Below are 22,313 nucleotides of genomic sequence, written 5' to 3'. Positions count from 1 at the left end.
GATTTGAGAGAAAGGAGAGCTCAGAGCTTGTGACTTGGAAAGGCAGAGTCCAATGACAATGGGTCATTCTCCTGTTTAGGATAAGGGCATGCAAACAGCATGTATATTGCACATTACATTTCTCAGATGGGAGTATTTGGTTGAGGAATGGGGGTTGTTGGCAATACTTCTGGAAACTGAACTATCTTTATCCTGATTCACAGAGTTGGAGCTGAGCAGGGCATAGAGGAGAAAACAGGGCACTGATATAGGTGAAAAAAAAAAAAAAAAAAGCTTGGTTACTTACTACATTTCGCCACTTACTTGCCCCTTGTCAGGAGATGATGAATCAGCAATACTACCCGTCAATTCAATAGGGTGGATTTTACTTATTTTCCTTGGGTTCTTCCAGTGGGGAGCCCAGGCAGAGATAGTGTTAAGAACCGGCCCACTTTTGCAGACCTGTTTTGCCTTCTTTGTGCCAAGTAGAAGAGGCAGGATCTACACAAAGACTCCTGCACACTCATGACCTGTCACCAGCAGTTTCCAACCATAAAAAGGCTCAAGGCTCAGGTAGAGGGCTAGACTCAAGAGTTATGACCATTAGAGCTGGAAGGAATCCCAGAAATAATTAGATTCACCCAGTACCCTCATCTTACGGATCAAAAAATTAGGGGCCTGGGACTGGAGTGGGAGGGTGCCCAAGAGCACAAAACGAGTTTGAGATGGAAGTAGAGTGCAAACAAAATACATATGCATAGCCAGATGGGAGCATAATATTTCAGGCAAAAATCTAACTGTGATTGTGCGTGGTTTTTCTCATTAGAATGGCCACTGTGCATGTGGATTTCTCTGCTTGCCCCTTTCCACTCTGCCCCACCCTGCTCTGTGCTCCGGGAGGCTAACCTGTATGAACTGTATGAACTCTGTCAACACTCTCCCTGCCCCTTAGGGCTTCTGGTTGGTTTTGGAAAATGGTGAACTTTGGTGGGAGATGGGAGAGAGTGAGGAGAGTGAGGCTGGAGTGTTCCTTGTACTAGGGTTCTCTAGAGGGACGGAACTGATAGGATAGATGTAGATAGGAAGGGGAGTTTATTAAGGAGTATTGACTTAGATGATCACAAGGTGAGGTCCCACAATAGGCCGTATGCAAGCTGAGGAGCAAGGAAGCCAGTCCGAGTCCCAAAATCTCAAAAGTAGGGAAGCCGAAAGTGCATGCAGCCTTCAGTCTGTGGTCGAAGGTCCAAGAGTCCCGCAGCTGAAGAACTTGGAGTTCGATGTTTAAGGGCAGGAAGCATCGAGCACAGGAGAAAGATTAAGGCCAGAAGACTAAGTCAGTCTAGTCCTTCCACGCTCCTCTGTCTGCTTTTATTCTGGCCGTACTGGCAGCTAATTAGATGATGCCCACCCAGATTGAGGGTGGGTCTGCCTTTCCCAGCCCACTGACTCAAAGGTTAATCTCCTTTGGCAACACCCTCACAGACACACCCAGGAACAATACTTTGCATTCTTCAGTCTGATCAAGTTGACACTCAGTATTAACCATCACACTGACCCCTCCCCATTCTTTTTTTTTTTTTTAAATGGAGTCTCGCTCCATCGCCCAGGCTGGAGTGCAATGGTGCGATCTCGGCTCACTGCCACTGCTGTCTCCTGGGTTCAAGCAATTTTTCTGTCTCAGCCTCCTAAGTAGCTGGGACTACAGGTGTCTGCCACCACACCTGGCTAATTTTTGTATTTTTAGTAGAAATGAGGTTTCACCATGTTGGCCAGGCTGGTCTCAAACTCCTGACCTCAGGTGATCTCTCGCCTCGGCCTCCTAAAGTGCTGGGATTACAGGCATGAGCCACTGCACCCGACTGTCCCCTCCCCATTCTATCCCTCTGTGTGGTCACTTGCAGCTGCTCCCTCGAGGGCAGTACTAGAGCCCTATGGGTGGCACTATCCTTCATGACACACCTTATATGACAACCCCTTTACTAACTTGCCTCAGAATCACCTAACTTGAGTGTGTCATTTATTTCCTGCCAAGACCCCCAAATGATACCATAACTGAAGGTTCAGTGGAAAAATTTGAACATTATGATGGCATTTGCTAACAATTTTGCTTACACACTCAATAGTAAGCTAAACTTTGAGAGGCCTCACCCAGGAGAATTTGGGGACTAGAGAAGATGGGACAATTCTGAAATAATGACAGGAACTAGCCTAAGTTTACCCACTTTCTTTGATTGTTGCTATTGTTGTTGTTACTGTTATCGAAAATCATATAAATGACATGTGACTACATTCTGGTTGGAAACAACAGGATCGGTATATGTAGGTTGACTAATTCCATCTCTCTTGCCCCAACACCCATCTCACTTTCCTCCTCTGGGTAACCACTAAAGCAGCCTTGTGTACTTTATTCTGGTCTTCTTTCTGGACACACATACACACAGTGCACACAAACACACAAATGAAGATAGAGCTTATAGATTTGGCTTATAGGATGCTATAGTCTGGATGTGTCCTCTCATAATTCATATGTTGAAATTCTAACCCCCAAGGTGATGTATTGGGGGTGGGGCCTTTGGGAGGTGATTAGGTCCTGAGGATGACACCCTTGTACATGGGATTAGTGCCCTTATAAAAGAAGTCTCAGGAAGCTGTTTTCCGCTTTTGCCATGTGAGGGCATCACAAGGGGTCAGCAGTCTGCAACCCGGAAAAGGACCCTCACTAGAACCCGACCATGCAGGTGCTCCGACCTTAAATCTCCAACTTCCAGAACTGTGAGAAGTAAATTTCTGTCATATATAAGCCACTCAGGCTATGATATTTTGTTATAGTAGCCTGAACAGACAAAGACATAGTATACGCATAGTTCTGCCATTTCCCCATCAGTGTATATGGATACTTTATTCTTTTGTAACTACAGTATGGTATTCCATAACATGGATATGTGATAAGTGATTTAACCATTTGCTACAAGTGGATAACCTGTGGTTCAACTTCCACATACAGTTGACCCTTGAACAATGTAGAAGTTGGGGTGCTGAGCCACCATGTAGTTGAAAATCTGTGTATAATTTTGACTCCCCTGAAACTGAACTAATAGCCTTGTATTGACTGGAAGACTTACCAGTAACATAGACATTATTTTAACACGTATTTGGTTTGTTATATGTACTATATACTGTATTACTACAGTAAAGTAAGGTAGAGAAAATACAATGGCATTAAGAAAATCATAAGGAGAATTACCATTTGACCCAGCAATCCCATTACTGGGTATATACCCAAAGGATTATAAATCATTCTACTATAAAGAGACATGCACATGTATGTTTATTGCAGCACTATTTACAATAGCAAAGACTTGGAACCAACCCAAATGCCCATCAATGATAGACTGGATAAAGAAAATGTGGCACATATACACCATGGAATACTATGCAGCCATAAAAAAGAATGAGTTTATGTCCTTTGCAGGGACATGGATGAAGCTGGAAGTCATCATTCTCAGCAAACTAACACAGGAACAGAAAACCAGACACCACATGTTCTCACTCCTAAGTGGGAGTTGAACAATGAGAACACATGGATACAGGGAGAGGAACGTCACACACCAGGGCCTATCAGGGGGTTGGGGGAAAGGAGAGGGAGAGCATTAGGACAGATACGTAATGCAAGCAGGGCTTGAAACCTAGATGATGTGTTGATAGGTACAGCAAACCACCATGGCACATGTATACCTATGTAACAAACCTGCATGTTCTGCACGTGTATCCCAGAACTTAAAATTTTAAAAAATCATAAGGAAGAGAAAACATATTTACTACTCATTAAGTGGGAGTGCATCATCATAAAGGTCTTCATCCTCATCATCTTCACATTGAGTAGGCTGAGGAAGAGGAGGAAGAGGAGGGGTTAGTCTTGCTGTCTCGGAGTGGTGTAGGTAGGAGAGGTGGAGGAGGTGGAAGGGGAGGCAGGAGAGGCAGACACACTCAGTGTAGCTTTGATTGAAAATCCCATATAGGGAGACCTTTGCATTTCAAACCACGTTGTTCAAGGATCAGCTGTATACTACACACACACACACACACAGACACACACAGAGGCACAATGGAGGCCCAGATAGGAAAAATGACCTGCCCAAGGGACCACCACACCCAACTAATGGTGGAGCTAGAACTTGAACCCACATCTCCTAAGTCTCAGGCCTGTTAATTTCCAAAATGTAGTTCAGTTCAACTTGAGAGGCATCACTGAGTGCTGACTCACACTAGTGGCTCATGGTGGGTGGTGATTTTGAGAGAATATAGTCCCTCTATCAAAAGGCTGTCAACTGAGGGTAAAACCTACTTCTTGGGCTCTCATATGGGAGGATGGCAGAGCCCATAAAATGACCTTGGAGCCTCTCATCAGTGAGATTGTGATAGTTTTCTCTTTACACTTAGCCAGACTATTGCCCCTAAGTATTTGATCAAACATGGATCGAGACATTGCTGTGAAGGCATTTTGTGGATGTCGTTAACATCAACAATCAGTTGACCTTGAGTAAAGGAGATTATCCTTGGGAATGTGGGTGGGCTTCATCCAACAAGCTGAAGGCCTTAAAAGCAAAATCTGAGGTTTTCTAGGGAAGAAGAAATTCTACTTTAAGATTATAGCATCAACTCCTGGCTGGGTTTCCAGCCTGCCAGCTTGCCCTATGGAATTTGACCTCAAGATTGCAACATCCACAGTTGCCACCCTGTTGGCCTGCCCTACAGATTTCAGACCTCCCAGTACCTACAATTGCTTGAACTAATCTATTAAAATAGATTATCTATCTATCTATCTATCTATCTATCTATCTATCTATCTATCTATCTATCTACCATCTATTATTAGTTCTGATTCTCTGGAGGACCCTGACTGATACAGAGATTTAGTACCTTGCCCATGTTTCAACTTTAAGAATTGGGACTGTAAGACTCAGAGGCTGCTGAGGCTGCAAAACAGAATCTCACAAAGCCATTCTGGCCCAGGTCCTGCCTGCTGCTTCCAGACATACCTCACTGCTCCGGCTCCTACGCTCAGACATATCTGGCCTCTGGGTTTCCTAGCTGGCTGGTCCCTGTACTCTGTCAGCAAGAGAGATCTTCTCTAATCCTTCCTGGTGTCTGTTCATACCATCCCCACGACAAGTCAGTGTCATTGTTTTGTGATCCCTGTCATCCGCGGACAGGCATACCTCCATGGGGCTGCCACTTCTGACTTCCTCCTTCCCAAGCCATCAGCTCCAGGAGCCTGCCCAGCTGTCTCGATTGGATCACCTGCTGGAATTCCCCACTAGTGATGACTTCTTCTCGCAGGTGCTTGAGGAAGGCAAGACCTGCACAGGTTGCATGTCGGGGAAAATTACTCATGATCGATCCCCATTTCCCCATTGAACGGTCAGAACACACACAGTTCCCTATCACAGCAGCAAAATGAAAAGAAAAAGAAAAGTGCCTTGGAAAAGATTTGTCCTCTTAAAAAAAGTAATAAAAGTAAGACCTCTCAGACTATTCAGCTTTGGGGTGAGGAAGAGGTGGAAACCTTGCCAGAACAGGTCTCCAAAGTTTCCTGTTTTCAGGCAAGCGAGGAGCAGAGTGCAAACATCCTTCTTCATTTATGGTCTTTGTTCTTGCTCAGTCAGTGTGCTGTGCGGCAGGGTGGCCTTCCAGGCGCATGCTCCCATCTGTGTTATCTGCCTCAGATCAAAAGAGAAAATGCATGAGAATGTGCTCGGAAGGCCTGGATAACGCATACATGCCAGCTATAATCATAATCATGAGTGCGTGGGCTGGGACCTCTTGGGGAATCTAAGACTGTGTCTCTTTCGCTTCCATCTGTCTCCTCCAGTCTAACACTCATTGCATGGTAATGGGTCAGCACTTGGCTGAGCACTCGGTGAGGGGCTCCTCCCCGATGGGTTCGTTTATGGACCAAATTGAAGGATGAGAGTTTCCATTTCTCCCAGAGAGCACGATGACTAAAGAATTCATTCATTCAACACCTTTGAGCATCCACTCTTCGGATTCTATCTGTGAAGCTGCCTCTGCCTTCTCCCCAAAGATCTAAGAAATCCATAGTCATTTGCCCAAGACAGTCCTAGCTGGAGAGTACACCCTACGGTCTCACTGTTTATTGCCCCTCTGGGCAGCCCAGAAACAGCCAAGGACCCCTCCTAGGCGCTAGGATGAGGCTTGGCACTGAGAAGCACACTTGCAAAGAAATGTTATCAAGTGAATTTCGCTATTCAATTATCTTGGGAATTTGAAACTGACGTAAAGTACAAGGCAGGGATCTGGGAAGGGCTGTGTTTGGCTTCCCATACAACCCCCGCCAAGTGGTTGAATGTTCAGGAAGAGTAAGCAACCAGTGGTAGATGGGGTGTCCTTAGACCATGAAAAATTAGCCCCAGCTTTTAGACCCTAGCAGCGAGGTGCTGGGGATTCAGGTTAAGGTCTTCATGGAAGAAATTGGGCTTCAGGTCAGTGGCGGAGTTAAGTGAATAAACAAGTGTGGAAAGAAAGAGCCTGCTATTTTGGGCAAGATGTTGCCACACACCTAGTGGGCTGGACGGCTAGGAATACGTGTCATTTGTTTAGAATTTGGCACACTGGGAAGTACATTTGCATATGTTCCCGCTTAGGGCTCGCAGCAATGGGAGGTAGGAAGGGTTGGTACTCTTATCCATGCTCTGTTATTTTTGAGGATGAGGAAACTTTTCTAAGACCGCACAGCTAAAAGGCAGCAGAATTCGGAGTGTTGGTGAGCTCGACTCGAAGCCCAGTGCTCTTTTTACCTCGTTATCACGGAGGCTGTTTTTGAGGACTGGCAAAAGCACTTCGCATTCTGGTAGGGGCTTAGCACTCTCTGCAAAGTGAGTTTGCTCACAGAACCAAGGTTGGGGTTTTGCTGCTACTAGTAGTATTGTACTGTGCGTTGGGAGATGGGGGCAAAGCGGCTGTCACAGAACTGATGTTCTAAAGGATGGTGCTGGCTGATTTTTCATTTCCAGTTTGCAGGACTCCTGCCCAGCACACAGCCAGGGGCAGGAACCCGGCCCTGGATGCGGGGAGCAGAGGCCAGCCGTGCAGGCGGTGTGCAGTGTGGCGAGAGCGCGGCAGGGCTGGCTTCCCACTACGTGATTGGGAGCATGCGGAGGCAGGGCGGTTGAACTGCGGGTGACCCCGCGAAGCAAGGAGGCTAATTAAAGCTTCTCTTCCCCACACTTCAGTCACAAGCCCCTCCTGCCCTTCCTCCTGATGGTGCGGCTGATAAGGAGGGATTGAATTTATGAAAAGCGATGAAGATGTTTGGATAAGCCCTGGTACCGAGGCAAGCCGGCCAAACGAGTTAGGGCCTGACAGAGCAGCAGGGTGGCTGAGAGCGTCCTTAGGGGCAGGCGAGGCAAGGAGCAGAGGGAAAGAGAGAACCAAATGCTAAACGTGACAGCCCGCAGGCCTGGCCTCGGACTGCACACCTTGGCAGTTCAGGTGGAAATGGGTTTGCTGAGAGCTGGCTCCGCTGAGATTGCTGGGCTTGCAGCCGACAGCTCTCAGACCTGCCACCGACTCACCTGAGAGTAAACAGGAGGATGTGAGGCTGATGAGTGGGAAAGTGGGGAGACTAGAACCTCCTGTCCAGAGGCACAGAGGTTAGATGGCTGAGGGGAAGTATAAGGAAGATGATAATAACCATCTTTTATGAGCACTTACCACCTGCCAGGTGCTGTGCAAAGGGCTTTCTATGCAGTATCTTACTTAACCCTTTCTCATGAGTGGTGTGGTTGTTCTCATGCCCATTGCGTGGATGTGGAAAGTGAAGCTCAGAGAGGTTAGGTAACTTGGCCAAGGCCACACAGCTATAAGGGATCTAGGAATCAAAGAGAAACAGCGAATTGAAAAAAAAATTAAAAATCAAGCAGTGAGACTCTGGAGTCTTTTAACACAAAAGTTAACTTGCTTCAAGTCAGTCCACAGTGCCACATGGTGAGGTGGGTGTCCTGATGTGTCTACCAGGACTGCAGGGTGAGATCTAACTTTTATCCCAGGCAGCCTTGATGGAGCCATTGTCCAGGTGGCTCATTACCTACCCCTCTCTATTGGCCCCTCTGGCCTTCTGCAAGGGGTTATAAGGAGCAGGGAGCAGGTGCTATCTACAGACCCGGAATTCTCCCACCCCAAACTCTCAATGCTGGCTGTGGAAGCACCAGTTTCCAAGGTCTTTAGAAGGTAAATGCCCAAACACCCATGTCTTCTGTCCCAGAGGAGCCCTGGGGTTCTTATGGTCGCCTGGTATCCTGGCCTGGCCCACCTGGCCCCATTCAGTGCTCCTTGCAGCTTCGCTCCTCCTAGGTGCTGCCCACTCCCGATCCTGCCCATGATTCCTGGTTAGATGATGGAGGCAAGTGGCTGCCTTTGGTGTCCCTGAAGCTGGGGGTGGGAACACGAGGAAGGCAGGCTAGCTGTCACAAGTATAATGTCCTATGCGATGAATGTGTCACTAACCTCTAAATTAAAAGGGACACCCCCAACCCCAGTGCTTGGGAAGAAGGTAAGGGCAGAGGCAGGAGTGGGTGTCCTCAGCAGAGTTTCCCTAACTCGAGTCTCCCGGGTCGTGACTCTCTCCTGCCTCCTAGAAACCAGCCTTGGAGTGAGGCCCGTAAGCTGCACCTGCAGATGGGCTCTCCCGACACGGAGTTGTCTTCCTCCCCAGCTTGCTCCTCTTCCTCCCCAGCTTGCTCTCCTTCCTCCCCAGCTTGCTTCCCTTCCTCCCCAGCATTGCTCATTCATAAAATGAGTACTCAAACCATTTGAATTAGCCAAATTTCATAGCATGCTCATTTCAGCCAACTCCAAAGTCCAAGTCAAACGTACTCATTAATACATTATTTTGAACGCCAGATTTTCCATGCATTTCCCGGTTGTTGAGAATGCATTTTCACCAAAAAGGTAGCACTATGATCCAGATAATTAAGGCCGGGACCATCTGGTTTGGTCTGGTCTGATCCAGCTGGGGCTGGGAGGTAGTCAGAAAGAATAAAGCCAGGATGGAGGGAATGTCTGTGCATTTTGATATAAAATACCCACCATTCTGGTTAAATGCAAGGCACGATGTATAAATCAGCCTGAGTCATTTAAGTTAACAGTTCAGACTTGGCTTTAATATTGGTCATGGTGCCCACGACTCACTTCATTAGTGTCAGTTTAACAGTTGGTTACATGGGCCAGGGGTAATATTAATGATTACATATTAGTTAAGTGGACATGGAGCTTTTACATAAAATGCCAGTGGCACAGAGACCTTTCCAATGGCCATGCAGGCTGTGATGGGCAAGGTAGGGCTGTGGGCCTGGGAGAGTTGGAGCTCCCAGGAGGATGGCTTACAAAAGATCCCCTGAACCCCAGCAGGTCTGGCTGGGCCTCACCTGGAGCTCAGCCCAGGAGGCCCCTGGAAAGGTGAACTGTCACCCCTTTGGGACTGAATCATTGTCTGAGCAAGAGCTTTTCCCTGCAGAACCAGAGACCAGCCCACGAGGCAGCTCCCTAGAGCCCAGAAGAAATGGAGAGAATGGCCCCTGGGCCTCCCTCCCAGAGAAGAAGCTGCCTGTGCAGTCTGGATTGGGTTTTTCTTGTGCCAAGAGGGGAATGCCCACCGATGATTTACGCAGACATTTATAGAAAGCATACGGCTTTGCTCATTCATAAAATGGAAGAACAGTATGTTTTCTGCCCTGGCTGGGCTCTGCCACAGAGAGGCCTCGGGAGAAAAAAAAAAACAAAACAAAAAACCTCAGGGTAGTGCGGCTGATTGTAATCGTTTCTGGACATGTCCGGATTTGCCTGCGGGGAGAAGGCCAAGGTTGCATGGGAACAGGCCACAGATGGAGCCCCAAGTGCAGGCCGCCTGCCCGGTGGAACGGGGCCAAGTTGAACTGTTAGCAAGGGTCCTCTCCATGTCCTGCTGTCCCTCCAGCCCTCCACCTTCCCATGCCTCCTTCCACTCTTTCATCTTCCAAAGCCTCCTGACTGCTAGGTAGGCAGCAGCCAGGGTCAAGTGACATGAAGACATGGCATTGGTGGTGGGAGTGCCTTGTGAGAATGCAAGGGAAAGGGGATTCTTCCTGGCCTGCCTAGTCAGTCAAGCCAGGGGCTTCTCTGCAGCCTGAACTGACGCTGGCTGGCAGCACCGTAGGAGCCAACGTCGGGTCCTCCTCTGCCTGAACAGCCAGTGTCTCGGGTGAGCTGACTGTTGACTTAGGGTACCAGCATCTTTTCCACATCTGGCCCAGCAGCCTTGCCCCTCTGGTGGGTGAATGGGCGGTAGAGAACTAGTTTGTCAGACCAACAGTGAGAGATTTTATTCAGTGCTGCTCTGACCCCTAGCTCTGATGTCAAGGGCTACGGCATGGGCTCTGGGGAGGGATGTGTGTGGTGCTAGTGGATCTGGGATCTGTTTTTTTTTTTACAAAGTTTCATACTCGTCGCCCAGGCAATGGCGCAATCTCAGCTCACTGGAACCTCTGTCTCCCGGGTTCAAGCGATTCTCCTGCCTCAGCCTCCTAAAGTAGCTGGAATTACAGGTGCATGCCACCATGCCCAGCTAATTATTTTTTTTTCTGTATTTTTAGTGAGATGGGGTTTCACCATGATGGCCAGGCTGGTCTCGAACTTCTGACCTCGTGATCCACCTCCCAAAGTGCTGGGATTACAGGTGTGAGCCACCACGCCCGGCTGATCTGGGCTGTTTGAAGTGAAACCTCGAGCTGGGCAAACTGTATAGTGGTGTCTTTTCTGTTTTCCACCCCACTCTTTCAAGCCAAAGGCTCAGGAACTTGGTCAGAGGTTGGAGGCGTGGGCCAGATGACCCGTCCCCATCCTGTCTCCTGAGGAGCGAGTTTCAGCAATGCTTCACCATGGGCATCCTGGAAAGTCCTGTGGGAGCCCTGGAAAGGGCACGGGGAGCACAGAAAAGACGGAGAAGGAAGACTGGAGAAGGGAAAGAAAGGACAGGGGAAGGGGGCAGGTCGAGGCAGATCCATGAGTGCTCCAGCTGCCTGCACAGAACACTGTAGGCTGAGGGGCTTACACAGCATTTATTTCTCACAGTTCTGGAGGCTGGACACCCAAGATCGGGGTGTCTGCAGGTTTTTTTTTTTTCCTCCCGAGGCCTCTCTGTGGCTTAAAAACTGGCTGCCTTCTCCCTCTCACTGAGTTCTCACTTGGCCTTTTTCTCTGCATTTGCACATATCTATGTCCTAATGTCTTCTTCTTCTTCTTCTTCTTTTTTTTTTTTTTAACGTTCCAGCTGGTCTTTTTTCTTTCTTTCTTTTTTTTTTTTAAAAGTCAATTTAATTTAATTTTGAAAAATCAACAAATAGTAACTGTACATATTCATGGGGTACATAGCGATGTTTTGATCCACAGACTGTATAGTGATCAGATCAGAGTGATCAGCATGGCCATCGTCTCAAACATTGATCTCATCTCCTCCTTTTATAAGGACATTAGTCTTATTGGATCAGAGCTTACCCATATCACCTCATTTTTACCTTAATTACATTTTTGAAGGCCTTTTCTACAAATACAGCTGTGGTTTCAAAATATTGAGGCTTCTTTTGGTCACTGGGCTGAGCACAAGTGGAAAATACGTTGTCTAAGTTCAATCAATCCTCAGGTTATGATACAGGATCAAATTCTGCCTGAAAACAGTTCAAAAGCTATGGAAACACATTATTATATCCTCGTGGCCCACGTTTATTAATTGTATGTTGTAGCTTTAACTCTAGTGATTTGCACTGATTTGCATTAAAGAATAAGGACAGGTGAGCTTAGAAAAAAAAAAGGAAAATACATTGTCTGATTTAACCGTAACCCAGTCCTGATATGTAGGTATCATCACCCCCATTTACTGAGGAAACAGGCTCATAGAGGTTGGGAAATTGTCCCAGATGCCTGATTCCAAAGCCCCATCTCTTAAGCAAAAGAAAAATGCAAGGATACTGGAAGGAAAGAATCAAAGAATAAGTATTATATGGCGCCAGCATCAGAAACCACCCTGCACTCTCTGCAGTCCTCTGGCCTCCCCATTTTGCGTCAGTGGAAACCATTGTTCTCTACAGTCCTGTTATGAGGGTCCAGTGACTCTAGCGTCCACTCTAACTAATGGGTCACTGCCTGACCCATGTGGAAAATGATCATTTCCTGTCCCTGGAGAGACCTTAAGGCAAGGCTCCTGATTTGGGGGAACCTCAGTATTGCCATATGTACAATGGGAGTGGAGAAACCTCGCCCAAGTATTATTTATTAGAAGATCAGCATAGGGGGATGGAGTAACCCGACAAAGAATTGGACAGCTCTGGCACCAAAAATGAAGATGGTCATAGGGACCCTTGTGTCCAGGCTGTGAAAAACTGCACAGAAATCCACAAGAACTTTAAGAATGTGGCATGCAGAGCTGCCCTGGTGGAAGGAAATCATGTCTTCACATCTCTGCCTTGTGCCCCTACATCCTTTTCTTTTGGCTCCAAGAATCTGTTATGAAAGGGAACCAGCACTTTCCATAGAGTTGATTCTTTGAGTTTCTTTCTTTCTTTTTTTTTTTTTAGTTTGAGACAGAGTCTCACTCTATCACCCAGGCTGGAGTGCAGTAGCGTGATCTCGGCTCACTACAACCTCTGCCTCCAAGGTTCAAGTGATTCTCGTGCCTCAGCCTCCTGAGTAGCTGGGGTTATACCACCATGCTTGGCTAATTTTTGTATTTTTAGTACAAAATTTCACCATGTACGGTGAAGGGTTTCACCATGTTGGCCAGGCTGATCTCAAACTCCTGACCTCAAGTGATCTGCCTGCCTCAGCTTCCCAAAGTGCTGGGATTACAGGCATAAGCCACCACACCTGGCCTAGGAACAGGATATTTTTATCATCTTAAAGTGTGTCCTTTCTGACTGCTTATTAATTTGCAAGGGAAGAGAAAACCCCACAAAAGCAGCTATGATTTATGGGAAAACTGAGCAATATCATAAGCGGGGGATCAAAAATACAATCACTCAAGAGGGCAGATGACATCTCGTGCCTCCAGAAGGGACACCATGAGGACATAGCATCACCTAGTAGCACAGCTGCCCGGAATGTACAAAGTCTATGTGTTCACCAGGAAACATGAGACAAAAGCCCCGGGCGGAACAGTCTATTAAAGGAAAAGAGGTGACAGGTGGGACTGTATTCTTTAAAAATGTGATTGTTATAAAAGGGTGAGAAAGCTGTGCAATGTTTCAGATTGGAGGTGGCCAAAGGGTCAAGGCAGCTTAATGCAATGCCAGTCTCTAGACTGGATTCTAAGCTGGAGGGAAACCATGGCAGAAAGGAAAGTATTGCATTAATTGACAAAACTGGAACATAGATGGAGATTAAAGTATTAATGCAAATTTGGGAAGTTGGTAACTGCACTGTGGTTGTATAGGTGAATACTGAGAATCCCAGAACGCTGGGAAGCTGAGGTGGGTGGATTGCTTGAGTCCAGGAGTTTGAAATCAGCCTGGACAACATGACAAAACCCTGTCTCTACACACACACACACACACACACACACACACACACACAAACTGGGCATGATGGCACACGCCTGTAATTCTAGCCACTTGGGAGGCTGAGGTGAGAGGATCGCTTGAGCTGGGGAGCAGAGGTTTCAGGGATTCCAGATTGTACCACTGCACTCCAGCCTGGGTGACAGAGCGAGACCCTGTCTCCATAAAATAAAATGTTAATAATAGAAAACCCCGGGGGGAAGGGTATACTTTTTATAAATTTGAAAATTTCCCAAATAAAAGGTTTAAAACATGGCCCAAAAGAGAAAGCATGCATTGCAGGAGCGCCGCCTGGCATTCTGGTATGCTGGATAAATCTTTCTTGACGCCGTGAAAAGATCGGCATCCAGTTGGTAAAATAACCAAATCCTGCCACTCTAGTCCACCTCTTCGTCCCTGCCAGCTGCCTGGTACCAACTTCATTCCTAGTGTCTGGCTTTGGCTTGTTTCTGCTGTCTGCAATGCCTTTCCCTCTTCTTTCTGCCTTCCTGGCTCTTGTCTATTCTTCAGAGCCCGTTTTGAGCCCATCTCCTCCAAGAAGCCTTCCTGGAGTGCTGCAGCTCACAGCGTATATTCCTCAAAGACACAAGACCAATTTTACATGTCTTTGTGTGATAGTCATTAATGCTGCTGCTGAATAGTTCTAGCTTTTTGATTATGATGAATTAGTTAGGATTGTACTTCCTGGCCATTGTCAGGATTGGGTGGGGTCATGCAACCAGTTATGGTCAATGAGCTATGAGCGGCAGGGTGTGTCACTTCAGGGCTGAGCCCTCCTTTTCATCTTCACTGGTGACCAGCAATAATATTCCAGTCATGGCTGCTCCATCAGCCTGGATCAGAGAGTGGCCACAGCATGGAGCAGAGTTGCAATGGACAGGTAGCAAAAACAAGAAATAGATCTTTGTTATCTTAAGCCATGGGGATTTGGAGGTTGATATGGTTTGGCTTTGTGTCTCCACTCAAATTTCATCTCGAATTGTAATCCCCAGGTGTTGAGGGAGGGACCTGGTGGGAGGTGATTGGATCATGGGGGAGGTTTCCCCCATGCTCTTCTCATGATGGTAAGTGAGTTCTCATGAGATCTGATGGTTTTATAAGGGACTCTTCCCCTTTCACTTTCTACACATGCTCTCTTACCTGCTGCCAGGTAAGACAGGACTGCTTTCCCTTCCACCATGATTGTAAATTTCCTGAGGCCACCCCAGCCATGTGGAGCTGTGAGTCAATTTCTTTATAAATTACCCTGTCTCAGGCAGTTCTTTATAGCAGTGTGAGAATGGACTAATACAGGGGTTATTCATTCTCTTAGCTAACCTATCCTGTCCTGCACTTATACATCATGCCTTTACAAATGTTGTTCCCTCTATTTAGAATGTTCCCCCTCCTTTCACCTGGCAAGTGATCATTAATCTTCCAAAGCCCCATTTAGTATCACCTCCTCACTAACGTCCTCTAGAGTTAGAAACATCCTTCCAGGCACTGCTTCTGTTTGGTCATTCAACATCGTGTGTTTACTGTATAGCAGGTGCTATGCTAGGTGCTGGGTTCATACAGCCTCCATACAACCAAGCCCCTGCCTTCCTGGGGCTTCCATAGGGAAGACTTTAAGTTTACAGCCTCAGTCTCCTTCTCTTGATATAAATGCCACGAGGGTAGAACTCAGACCTAGTCATGTTTGCATTTCAGCAACTGGCAGAGAGTAGGATGCCAGTAACTATTTGCTAAAAGTCAGAATTGCACCTCTTTTTTAGAGCAAACCCAGCCCTCATCCATCCTACTGGTGTATGCAATTCACACATGTTTTCATGACCCCTGTTTTGTCTCCCTTCCTGGATCTCAGGCCCTTTGGGAGTGAGGCTGTGCCTTACCGTTCTATGTGTGAGTCAGAGCTGCTGGTCCGGGGAGGCCTGGACACACACGAGCTATGCAGCAGATGTCTTGCTCACAGCTCGTAGAAATGGGGATGGAGACCATCATAAACTCATTCCAACAATGACATTACCTATGCAGAAAGTGGCAAACAGGTGACGTTGAGATCGAAGGCTTTCCATCTTCAGGTGCTGCTACTGTGTTGTGGGCTTGGCCTTGGGAATGAACAATGGACTGGAGACAGAGTCCTAGGCATAGCCCCAGAGTCACTGGTGACTCGCTTGATCATTGGGCTGGTCCCGTCCCTTCTCTGGACCTTGATGTCCACTTCTGCAGAGTGGGGAGTGGATGGGGGATCTTCACTTCTCTGTTTCCTCAAAGACAACCTAAGTGGGTTCATGTGAGATAACCCCAGAAAGATCCCAGAAGGAGCATGTAGGGGAACTTGCTTTTTATGCATTGTTTAAGGGGTGGGAGAACAGCTCTGGCCTGGTCCAGGCCATTGCACACACTGTCCTTGTGGCCTGGACTGCTGGGAGCATTTCTGGCATTGTGAGGGAAGGTCTGAGTGTGCTATTTTCCAAACAGTGCTGCTTCCCCGTCCCAAGAGAAAAAAAACTGGCAGAGGAGAGCCGTGCCCTCTCACCCCTCGTCTCTGCATGGTGGTAACACTTCAGTGGGCTCTCTAATGAGCCTGCACCCCTCCCTAAAGCCATGGCTTGTTTGCTTCTCCCAGGAGCCTGGCACTGAGCCCTAGATGCTGTCATTGTCTTGGGGACAGACTCCCCTCTCCCCAGCGCCTTGCGTGGCTCACACCACTAGGTTGGGCAACTTTGCCCTGAACCAGGCTCGCACTCTGGAGATCCTTGAGCGGTTCCTCCATCCCCGTGGCTGCTGAGAGCAGCGCAAATCGCCTCAGCTGGTGCTGTGTGCACGTGTGCGCCTTTCCGTCTGGAAAGTTCTCAGGCTGGGCGAGGGGGGCCGATCTGCAGACACTTCATTCACAACTTGTTGTTGGTTGGTATTTCTCTTCCAAGGGAGGCGGAGGTGTGGTTGCAAAATAAATCTTAGGGTTTTTTCCTCCTCCCCAAAGAAATCATTGTGTTGTAATGCGGGGAGAGCCCGAGCTGATGACATTTTTATGGGGCTGCCTCTGGTGAAGACTGTAGTGTCTGCTTGGGCCATCCAGAGGGTCCGTAGATCTCTTTCTCTCTCCCATCGCCATCCCCCGCCCCCTTTCTCTCACAGAAATACAACTTCAGTTCAATACTTGTCTAGAATTCTCAGTGGGGCTACCTAGGCTAAGAGGGGGCGGGGGCGGGGGAGATGACATCATATCCTCACCAGCGGATTGGCTGCTTGCAGGCTTCAGGAATGATATCATCTCTGCTTGTGCCTCCCCACCCCCCTTTACTTCCAGTCCTTTCCTGGCCGGGCAAGGTCCCCCTCCCCAGCACCCCACCCCAGGATACCCCGTTGCCTTGGAGACCACAGTTTTCCACCCCGTTGTCTGAAGGAATGGCAATTCATTATATGTGTGACGTGGGGGTGAAGGGTGCAGGGAGGGAGACCCGGGCTGGACGGTTGGGAAGGAAGGTCGTGGACAACAAAATAATGAACAAAAATATGTTTCACGCATGAGAAGCTGTCCGAGATGGTAGTGAGGGAGAGGTCATGGCAAACAGTGTTTATGGCATGGTAAAGTGAAGATTCAAAAAAAAAAAAAAAAAAACCTAAGGAGTGGCCAAGATAGTGTGGAAAACATCCACCCCCTCCCAGAGACAGCTCATTAGGAAGGTTTTGGAGGGAGACTCGCAGGAGGTCGGGGGCTGCTGTGTTATCTTTGGAGGAAAGGCCATCCCTTCTCTTCCCCTCCGCAGACATATCCAGTGAGACAACTGTCTCCCCAGCAAGCTTTTCTCAGGGTGCAGGCAGTTTCTTGAAAAAAAGGAACCAGATGAGGATCCACCCACCTCCAGAAACAAAGACTGTGGCTGTCTCCAAGTATGAAGCACCATTCTCTTAGTTGGTATCCCCAGGAGACCAAGGTGGGAGGGAAGCATTGCCCATTGAAGTTTTATGTGGTGTGTGTCTGTACCGGGTATGTTTCCATGATCTGTGGATGAACTGCCTATGCCAATCGTGTTCACTAGGGAATATTTCAATCCTGATTTCCCTGGGACAGGTTAAAGACAGCAGCTGACAAATTCCCCTGGGTCCTGTCCTACCTCCTCACACACCTTCCCCACTGTTGTCTCTTTCCAGAGGCACTCAGTCTCTCTGCTTGCACTGTTCCTATGTGTCTATTTATCATATTTCTCTAGGTGTGTTTGATGTTGATTTTCTTGTCCAGGGCATTCTTTAAATTCAGCAATTCAAGGTTTGAGGTTTAGAATATTGGTGGGGCCTCCTGGCAGGGATTCTGCTTTTTTGGATTCCTAATGATGTGTCAACCCCTAACTCTGTCTCTTCTTGGCCTCTTATAGGCTGCCTCTGAGGCTGTTACAGGTGATTCTGAAACTATAACTCTCTAGTTAGAAGGAAAATAAGTGCATGGCAAAAAGAGACGTTAAACAGGTACCCGCACCTACCTGAGTGTTGAAGAATGTTGGGTAATAAGGGGAGAGTCGATAGATGCATTTTAGGAACAGATTGCTTTAAAATGTGTGTGCAGAGATTGGTGTATATTTTTTCCCTATGTCTACAACATACTAACGACTCAATAAAAGTCGGCTATTGTTATCTTCTTGTTTATTCTTACAGATTTTGTCAGCTAAAAGTGCAGTTTTAAATACCAGCTAAAATGGATGAAAACTCTTTATACTATACACAGACATACATACACATACATGTACGGGTCTGTGTGTACATGCGCGTCTCTCTCTCTATATACATACATGTCTCTGTGTGTGGATCTCTGTGTGTGTGTCTATGTGACTGCATTTCCTTATTTCTGTTTTTGAACTTTCTCAAATGTTTTGCAGTGAGTAGGTATTACAAATATAATCAGGGAAAAGAAGTTATTTTAAAAAAATCGGTCATTGGGCAGGATGTTCCAAAGGGCAGATGAATGTAACTTCCAAGATGAAGTAACCGGATGTCTGTCAACTCAGAAAACAAGGTATGCGTTTGTCCCCTGTGGGGTGGTGACGTGAACCTCTCTGGAGTCCTGTGGCTCCTCTTCTTTCTGCCCGTGGCCTAATTTCTTGGCTTTAGAGGGAACGCAACTTCTCTGAGTGCCAGGAATGGAGGTGATCTCAGGCAGCCTTCTAATCCACCCTCCTCCCATCTAAACTGAAAAGTGGATATTAATCCAAGATTTCCACAATCTGTCACCTTAGAATCCACATGCCCAAAACCAAAGTCATAATTTCTGAAACTGTCTCCTACCACCCCCTAAAGTTCCTGTGTTTGCCCCAAGAACCACTATTTTTATCCAAGCCAAAACATGTAAAGTCATTTTTGATTATTCTCTGTATGTCAGTCTCCAAGAGTCACCAAGAACAGTTCATGTGTCCTTCCAAGTATGCCGTTGTAGTCATCCTTTCCACTGTCCCACTTTTCTAATTCAAGCCATTTCTTTCAAATTCCAGCTTAGATGCCTTCTCCTCCATGAAGACTTCCTTGATCACTCCTACCTTTACAGATGAACGGCTAACTGGAATACCAACAAAATAAACAGACTTTAGTCCTGCCATGCATTCTGGCCCATGCAGCCTGGCGTTGTTTAATGGATCACACCTGGCTTCCCACCCAGGCCACATGACTCTAGAGAAAAAGACTCAGTAAGGTCACATAGTAGGAGCTCAATATAATTTGTTGGTTAAACAAGAGGAAAACCACTTCTTCTCTTGACAAGCCATGTTGGTGTTTTACCTTCTTCCTTTTATAGATATATCCTCCCAAACACCTGACCTGAATGCCTACCACTTAAGCTAGCTTTTCTCTTTCCTAGTCTAATTTCTCACATGTTCTTGTCCTTTAAGATATTGATGAAACTCTACCTAACTTCCACCTTTAGAGTTTAATTATTCTCCCAGTAAGTAGTTCCATATTCTCTTAATTGATTTGAAAGACAGGACAGTCCAAGGTTTAAGGGTGTGGATTCTGGAGCCAGACCACCTAGATCTGGGGGGTCTAATAGGTAACCACTAGCCACATGCACCATGTAAATTTAAATACATTACAGTTAAAGAAAATTTAAAATTCACTTCCTCAGTCACATCAGTGACTTTTCAAGGACTTAATAGCCATGTGTGGCCAGTGGTGACCCTACTGGAAAGCACAGACGTGGGACATGTCTATCACTGCAGAAAGTCCTAATGCAGAGCACAGGCTAGATCCACTGTGTGTGTAACCTTAAGCAGAAATAATGTATTTGACTTTCTGGGCCAATTTCCTCATGATTCCTACCTCGTTGAGTTGTTCAAGCCTTAAATGAGTGAATACACATAAAATACTTGGAATATGTCTAGTGCATAACCACCACTCACTCATAGTTAGTTGTTACATTCTGCACCAAGCTTGTGTTCTAGCTATGAATTCTCTGTGACCCCATCATGGGTCTGTCTTGCATTTTTCAGTAACAGCATTCTCAGGGCCTTCTGCCAAGGGCCCTCTTTGATCTTCCTTAAAGGACAGCATTATCTGACGAGAGGTATTCATGGGGTCCACCTTCCTACTCAGTGCCATACACATTTCTTTATAAAGACATCAGTCCCCCTTACAAGTAAGAAGTGCTCTGTGTGGGAGCTAGGGAGGGGCTGTGAGGTTGGCAGTGAGCCCCTGTGGCTTTCAGGATGGGCTCCTTGTCTTGGTCACCACCAGGCCAGGGAAGCTCTCTTTTCTCCCGGGGACCTGGGGCAGCGAGTAGAGAAGCTGGAATGATGTTTAATCAGCCTGGGCATTCCTCACTGGTGACCTAATGAGCCGGCATGACTAAATGACCATTAGACGGAATGTTTGTGTGAACTGCAATAGAAAAGTTCCTCTCAACTTCCTGAAAAGGAAGATAATATATCTAAATAGCTTCCTGTCTTTTTGCTGCCAAGCAGCAGCCGCAGCAGCAAAATAGATTCTGCAGCAGGGAAATATTTAGCACGTTGGGTGTGCTCAGCCCGTCTCTGTTTGGAAGGATGAACCCAGCAGGGGAGTGAGTGGGGCAGGAGACATTCCCAGATGCCAGTGATGTTTAGATGATTGACAATTTGTTTCTGGAGGGGGAGATTAGGAAGACATGGGCCAGGTATAGAGGGTATTGAGGAGCATAGGACAGAGATGGGGTAACTTTTCAGGATCTTGTTGCTCACCTTGATGTGGTGAGCAACAGGTCAGGGCCTGGAGCAATCTTTGCTTTGGTTCTTAGAAACCTCGGTTCATGTTTTAGCAGGAAAGGGAAGGACAGACTGCTTCCTGCCTGCCAAATTGCTTCCAAGCCCCTATGCTTGTCTCTTTGGAAGACCTTTCCACTGCTGTTAAAAATATGCTTAGGGGCTTTGCTTTGAATGGAAACTGCTACTTCATGCAGTCAAACCACAAAACAGAATCCGGAAAATCCCATCTTCCATTTGCCATGGCTCAAGTGTGGGCACGGCAGAACGTTCTTAGAAGGTCACATTGTATGTCCCTTAAGCCCTAGTCCCCGAGGTGTTTGCCGTGTGGCAAAGGAGGTCGAGAGAGGGAGGAGGAAGCACGAGGTGTGCCTGTCTGTGCTGCCCTGGCTGGCAGTGTCCCTGAGGACCAGCTCTTGCAGACTTAGCCAGGTACCTGTGGGCTCAGCTTTGCTGGGACTGTCTCAGGTGTGGTCCCCTCTCTCCACACCTCTCCCCAGACCTCATTTATCCCTGTCTCAAACCACAGGCTACACCAAGCCCTATTAGCAGCTGTTCTTGGGATCCAGAACAGAGATTGACAAACTTTTTCTTAAAGGGCCAGAAAGCAAAAAAATCCTAGGCTTTGTAGGCCAAGAGGCAAAGTTAAGGCTATTAGGGAGGTACTTATATAATCATTTTAAAATAAAAGAACGCTTTTTAGTTAGAGGGCCATGAAAAAGTGGGCAGTGGGCTGGATCTGGCCTGTAGTTTGCTGACCTGTGATACAGGTTGTAGACTGATGAACAATTTCTTTTCCATGGATGGGAAATGTTCATTGAGAAGTTACTATGTACTAGATGCTGTACTGAATGCTGGGACATAGACGAAAAACAAAGCAAGACAGAGTGGAACACAGGATGTGTCTTTTCTAATTGCTCGCTTTCTAACGGGATGGTAGATTTCTTATGAGGTTGCTTCAACCCTAGATTGTAGGTAAGTTCAGGGGCACACATGTTCAGAAGGAAGAGGTTGGAGAGGGGTGTATGTGCGTGCAAGAGAGCGAGGAAGCGAGCAGGCAAGAGCTTGCCATATGTGGCTATTTCAACTTCAATGAAGTAAACTCAAATTAAAAATTCAGTGCTCAGTTGTATCAGCGACATTTCAAATGCTCAGTCGCCATGTGGGCTAGTGGCAGCCATATTGGAAAGAGAAGGGGAGAGAAAGAGAAAAAGAAATGTGACAAGAGGGGAACATGGGATAACAAGAGAGGGTAAGATAGGATGATGAGAGAGGGGAAGATGGGATGACTGGAGAGGGGAAGATGGGATGACAGGAGGGGGAAGATGGGATGACTGGAGAGGGGAAGATGGGATGACAGGAGGGGGAAGATGGGATGACAGGAGGGGGAAGATGGGATGACAGGAGGGGGAAAGATGGGATGACAGGAGGGGGGAAGATGGGATAACAAGAGAGGGGAAGATAGGATGACAGAGGGGGAAGATGGGAAGACAGGAGGGGGAAGATGGGATGACAGGAGAGGGGAAGA

The sequence above is a fragment of the Colobus angolensis genome, unplaced genomic scaffold, assembly GCF_000951035.1.
Source record: "Colobus angolensis palliatus isolate OR3802 unplaced genomic scaffold, Cang.pa_1.0 Scaffold1, whole genome shotgun sequence".
Taxonomy (NCBI): Eukaryota; Metazoa; Chordata; class Mammalia; order Primates; family Cercopithecidae; genus Colobus; species Colobus angolensis.
The sequence above is the reverse complement of the archived record's forward strand: the minus strand, read 5'-3'. Positions refer to the sequence as shown.